The 6,000-nt window shown below is 28.7% G+C and overlaps 2 long non-coding RNA genes across 5 annotated transcripts; both read left to right on the top strand.

Annotated features, from left to right (window-relative positions):
* Nucleotides 1-762: 762 nt before the first annotated feature.
* LOC148767335 (uncharacterized) lies at nt 763-2,320 on the top strand. 4 transcript variants are annotated; one of them, XR_016033870.1, is made up of 6 exons: nt 778-1,015; nt 1,172-1,243; nt 1,578-1,684; nt 1,789-1,845; nt 1,956-2,018; nt 2,128-2,320. It is a non-coding gene; the product is annotated as an uncharacterized LOC148767335 (long non-coding RNA). The 4 variants fall into 4 exon arrangements; XR_016033869.1 differs by having other exon boundaries at nt 763-1,015; nt 1,349-1,845; XR_016033868.1 differs by lacking the exons at nt 778-1,015; nt 1,172-1,243 and having other exon boundaries at nt 1,251-1,684.
* Nucleotides 2,321-2,407: 87 nt separating this feature from the next.
* Nucleotides 2,408-3,063, top strand: LOC148767334 (uncharacterized). The gene is made up of 3 exons (XR_016033871.1): nt 2,408-2,514; nt 2,616-2,676; nt 2,839-3,063. It is a non-coding gene; the product is annotated as an uncharacterized LOC148767334 (long non-coding RNA).
* The last annotated feature ends 2,937 nt before the right edge of the window (nt 3,064-6,000 follow it).

The raw sequence follows: 6,000 nt of genomic DNA, 5'->3' as shown, positions 1-6,000 counted from the left end.
GCAACACTTATCCCTAGTACCCTAATTGTTATAAGCATTCAAGGCCGGGCTTCGAGATATTATAACATTACGGGAAAATTGCCCTCGATCATGATCGATATTATTCGACATGAACGTGGGTCCAGACACGCCGGGTTCGGGTCTAGGGAAAAAAGTAGAGCCGAAAACTAACATAGTTAGAGGTCAGAGGTGGTCCCGGCATGCAGTTGTGGGTCGAACATAATTTTTTATTTTTCTTTTATGGGAAAAAATATATAATAAGAAAAAAATGAATACTAAAAATCACCAAAAACGGCAAAATCGAGTTAGAGTCTGATTCTCGTAGATCTCGTAAAACTTGCCTAAAATAGCAAAAACGAACTTTTGGGAGTCTAAACGACGTTGGATTGCTGAAATTTGACGTGATTCATGAGCTTTGCTCATAAGTTTTGTTCCTTACGCCGTTTCACTTGAGATAGAGTTCGTTTCGTACTCAAATATTAATTTGAGTTCGTAGAAAACTCTTATTTTTCCATATTTTCTTTCGATATTTCCACCAATGCCCATAAATAACTCTTCTCCGAATTAAGTAGTTATTTTGCAATTCGAATCCAATTTGACGTTCCTTATCAGATAGTGATCCTGGCTGATTTTGGTTGGCGATTGCATGGTATAATGATTGACTTGATCTGAATGATCTGGTTGATTCTGTAAAATGCGCCAAGTATTTATTTAATTTCCAGATCAATTGTGCATAAATGGTTTTGTCAACAGATGCCTTGTGTTTATATCTTAAAAAAAAAACATAGGTTTGTTTGATGCAATATTTATATAAGATATGCCGAATGCTGTGTTTTGTATTTACGAAATTACGTATTGAGATTCATTGCGACAGAGTTGGGGATCTGTGGAAGATGGCAGATGCTATTAACATGAGAAACACTCTTAATATCAATAACTTTTTGCAGGCCTTGCCACAGTTCAATATTTACTCAAATGTGCGAGTTTGTGCTGATTGTTTCAATAATGGCTCTAGGTAAGTTTCATTTAGTTAGTTTGGTTTCATTGGAGAGTGCAGTACAATCACTTGAGGTTTAATTTCGATTGGCTGTGTATTAAATTTATCGTTTAATCCCCGATTGTTAGTTGTGCTGATAAGTATGTTTCTTTTGCCCCTTTTGCCATATATTAGGAAAAGGAATCATTAGAAGTGAAGGAACAAATCGGACAGGTCAATGCCCGTGTATTTGAACTCGAGAAACAGGTTTTTTTTTCAATACTCGAGAACTGTTTACTATGATGAGGATTGTCTGCTAGTTTGTTTTTTGAAGATGTTGCGTGTTTTTCGTGTGTGTGTGTGATGTTATAGATCCGTAATCTTGAAAAGGAAAAATCGAGATGGAAGCTCGAGCGAATGTATCTGAGAAAAAAGATCGACGGGCTGAACTCGGTGTTTGAAACGTTTTGAATTTGCATTTGCTTATTATGGTTTCTTGTTAATTTTGTTACTTGTTCATTGTGTGTTTCTGGTTTTGCGTATATGTTAAGTGGGCTTTTACTGTTGGCAGTTATTGATTTCTTCGTAACGAATGGTGCAGTCACTTCTGTAAACTAATGATTGATGTTATCGGTAGCTGCAAAAGATTAATAACGAACAAAAATCCCATTTACTCGTAAAACTCGGGTTGCTCTTCAATTGACCGAGGCTTTTTTACGAGTCCCTATATTCTTATCTTCTTGTGGTAGTACATGGTGTGTTTTAATTTGAAATCCATTACTCCTGAAGGAATTAATTCGACGTGGCTGCAGGAAGAAATGCTGAATGATAAATTGGAAGGTTCTTCAACAACTAAACAACGCAAACAGGTGTATATCAAGATTTGATTCTCCGGAAATATACTCGTGTTGCAGGCAAATATTTATTGGTTTTAACTGTTTTCCTAACAGGGTTTTTTTTTTTAATCTTGAACATGTAGTCAATTTTCGTAACTCACTGGAACGAAATCGGGAGACCGACCTTGGATCGGACTATTAAAAATGTACTATTGTTCTTTCACAATATCATGTATCCGATGCTCGTTACATCTAATGCAGTTCGATTTCTGAACCCAAACATGATTCTGTTCTAATTAAATCTTGTTTATTCAGGCTATTAAGCGGAAATACGAGGTTGACAAGTGGATGCAGCCTCACTTAGAGGCAGCAAAGATATTCACAAACCCGTATATTGATCGAGTTTCGGAGATAATTAAACCCCATGTTGAAAAAGCTGATATACACATAAAGCCCTACTCAACAAAGATAATTCATTATTATAAAATGATCGTTACCAATGTTGAAGTATTTCCCTGGTATGTATTAGGTTTTTATTTGTAAACTTTTTTATTTTATTTTGTCCTTCGAACTATATATATATATATATATGACTGCATTTTCTTTTGCGTTTGAAGGTACATAAAAGTCTACGTACGTGTAACACTAAACAGTTACGAATTTACGAAACCTCTTGCGAGAGAAGGACTTATTGAATATATGGTATATATATAACTCTCGTATTTTTTTTGCCGAATTTCTGTTTTTCGAAATGAATTTGTTTTGTTTCAACTAAACCTTTGTATGCTTTGCAATCATCACAGGCCTCCATTGTTACGGCGCTTCTGTGGATTGTTCTAACGAAGAATAGTTAATTATTATGCAGTAAGCTTTTATGACACTATTTAATAGTTATCAACCATATTTTATTACTTTCTAATTATAATGTTAACGGCGTAATTAACGCTGAATTTATCTATACCTCTTATTATTCTTTTTTTTTTTTTTTTGTAATTGTGCTGCACAAGTTTTGTTTAATCGTTGCAGGAAAAAGAAAGACGAAGAAGAAAGCTGAGTCGAGCAACTCGGTCGAGGACTAAACCTGTGCATCAGGACAGATGAATGAAAATTAAGGATTTTTGTTTAAAACTTTATATATTTTTTTGTAATTAGCAAGAAGTATTATTATTTAGCTTATATTTTAATTATGGAATAACTACTACTGCCAAAACTAATCACATGGATTAATGTTCATGATGAGTTATTAATTAATTTTAATTTTAATTTTTTTTTAAATCGTGCTAGAATGTTATTTCGTCGGCTCTGCTTTTAGAAGATTCTATTTTCTTGTCCTTAGTACAGACAGATACTAGGAAGAACAACTAATATTGTACTTTTGTACAATAATTATGTCACACACATCCTCACAAAACAACAATATATATTAATTAAAAAAAATAAAATAAGGGACGCGGTAAATATCGTTTCAGTTAAAAATTAAAATAATATTGTTTGGACTTTAAAACGCAATTCTGACAATTTTTTATTCTGAAATTGGTAAAACTCAAAACAAAAAAATTGTAGTTCCTTTAATCAGTTTTCTAATTTAACTTTAATCACTAAGATTGAATGTTGGATTCGAAAGATATGCATGAATCAACAAACACCTCCTTCGTTTTTTATGGTATGAGTTGTGTAAAATTCAAATCGTAACTCATTCATGCATAACTTTATCATTTGATATTTAATTTGACTGATTCAAGTTGAACTAGAACACTAACACAAAGCACTACAGTTCCGTATTTTCAGTTTTACTAAAATCATTAATTTTAATAAAAAGGTATTAGTAAAATTGGAATGAGATTTAATATTTCAGTTTCTCTGAATGTCTATTTAATTTGGTTACACATAATTGATGGATGAGATGAATATAGTAGAGAGAGAATTCAAAATTATATAAATTCATAGTCAACGATGTATCAAAGAAAAGTTTCCCTAAGAAAAAGACACCACTTCTTTTTTCGTAGAAACTTACAAGAAACATTGAATACTAATAATTAATGTATTTTTTAATATATTTTTTCACGTATATTACGAGGACAGACATTATTATTTTATTATTATTATTATTTTTAATCCAATAGGTGATTTAATATTTTTATTTAAGCCGTGCCCAAACATGTCTTATTACTGGGTTTTTTGCTAATGTCTTATTACTGATTTTGGGAAATTTTTATTTTCTAATCTTGCCAAATGGGTAGTACAAAATAACATTTTTTATAATTTCAAAATATTGGTTATTAAATAATAATATTACAACTATCATTATATTTTTAATGATTTACATTCCTTTATAATGCACGTCAGTTGGTAATTAAAAATAATATATTCATCATAATTCACATATATAAATTAACTTTAAATAAATAAAAAAATAAATAAAGATACTAAGAAGCTGGAAGTGCAGTGATATTGACATTCCAAAAGTATTTAATTATATTATACATCTCAATGCACATGGTCTAGCATTATGGCACGTTATATTCCCATAGACATGGCAATTAATTGGTGTTTCAATTTAATATATAAAATTGCAAAGTTGAGTTCATAACCAAACGGGGGAGAAAGTTGAAACGGAATTTCTAATTTCCGTTGGTTTCAATCGGAAATGTTCCTATTTTGGGAGAAAAAAATGTTCCAATTTCTTAAATTCCGAATTTTGAATAGTTTGAATTGGAATTGGAATTATATAAAAATATTTGGAATTTCAGATCGGAAATTAATTCCCGAAAAATAGTATATGTACGTATATAATACATCATATCTTATTTATGTTACTTAGACTAAAATACATTAAATATTTAATCATATTTTTACCTTACGATCATGTTGAAGAGTTAAAATCTTTCGTTTGTTCTTAATCACGTAAAAGAAATCCTACTTTCATCCTTTTGTTATTTCTCGCTTAATAGAAAGCCCTATTTCGACTTTATTATTTTGAGGGTTTAGAATCTTGTGGCATCTAAAAATAGGTGCCTAGTGCAATTAGAATCTTTATAGTAATTTTTAAAATATTATAATTTATGATTTTATGAAAGTGAGTTTCTTATTTTCAAAAGTTCAAATACTCCATTTCCAACAAAAATATATTGTAGATTAGCTGTAGACGTGACAAGCTACAAATTGCATCTCACAATTTATTCTCATAATTAAATATATTAATTATGTTTTCTCAAAAAAAAAAAAAGATTATATCTTAATTATTTAATAATATACAGCTATAATTCAACATTGCATATGTTGACTTCTCTCATTCATTAGATAAAGTTGACTTCAACTTTATTTATGGGCTAAGTGAATTATTTTTATATAGTACACTTCAAATAATTTCCTACATAATAATAATCAATAATAATAATAATAATAATAATAAAAATAATAATAATAATAATAATAATAATAATAATAATAATAATAGTAATAATAATAATAATAATAATGATAATAATAATAATAATAATAATAATTATTATTATTATTATTATTATTATTATTATTATTATTATTAGTATTATTATTATTATTATTATTATTATTATTATTATTATTATTATTATTATTATTATTATTATTATCATTATTATTATTATTATTATTATTATTATTATTATTATTATTATTATTTATTTATTTCCAGCTATAATAATAATTCCATGAAAGCAACATGACAAGTTGAGGAAAGGATAGAAGCCAATGTGGTACAATAATCCATTGAACAAGTGGGATATGTAACTTGGACCTTGATCTATAAACTAACTCGTAATTAATAATCTAATTTACTTGTTTATATAATATTAAATACAAAATTAATCTGACCAAAAAAAATTAAAGACTTGCAGACCTACTAAAATATCTTGGTTAGGGATGATAATTGTAATTAAATTTCCGATTTCAATAGGTTCCGGTTCAAAATTTGTATAGAACAATCTTTTTCGTTTCGAATTCTGAAAATATTTTATGTTCAAATTTTTTGGATCATCGGATCGGAACTGATGTATGAGATTCCGATCTGATGCTAATTCCAAAAATAATTTTCAAAATCTTGATTATTTTCTAAAAATATACTCGTGAATTAACATCTAAGAATAATAATAAGTTTGTTTGATATTTTTATTTTAAGAACACTATTTTTTTAAGATTTGCATAAAA

This window comes from Erythranthe guttata, chromosome 10 (genome assembly GCF_056151865.1).
Source record: "Erythranthe guttata isolate IM_541 chromosome 10, IM_541, whole genome shotgun sequence".
NCBI classification, from domain to species: Eukaryota; Viridiplantae; Streptophyta; class Magnoliopsida; order Lamiales; family Phrymaceae; genus Erythranthe; species Erythranthe guttata.
The sequence above is the reverse complement of the archived record's forward strand: the minus strand, read 5'-3'. Positions and strand labels throughout refer to the sequence as shown.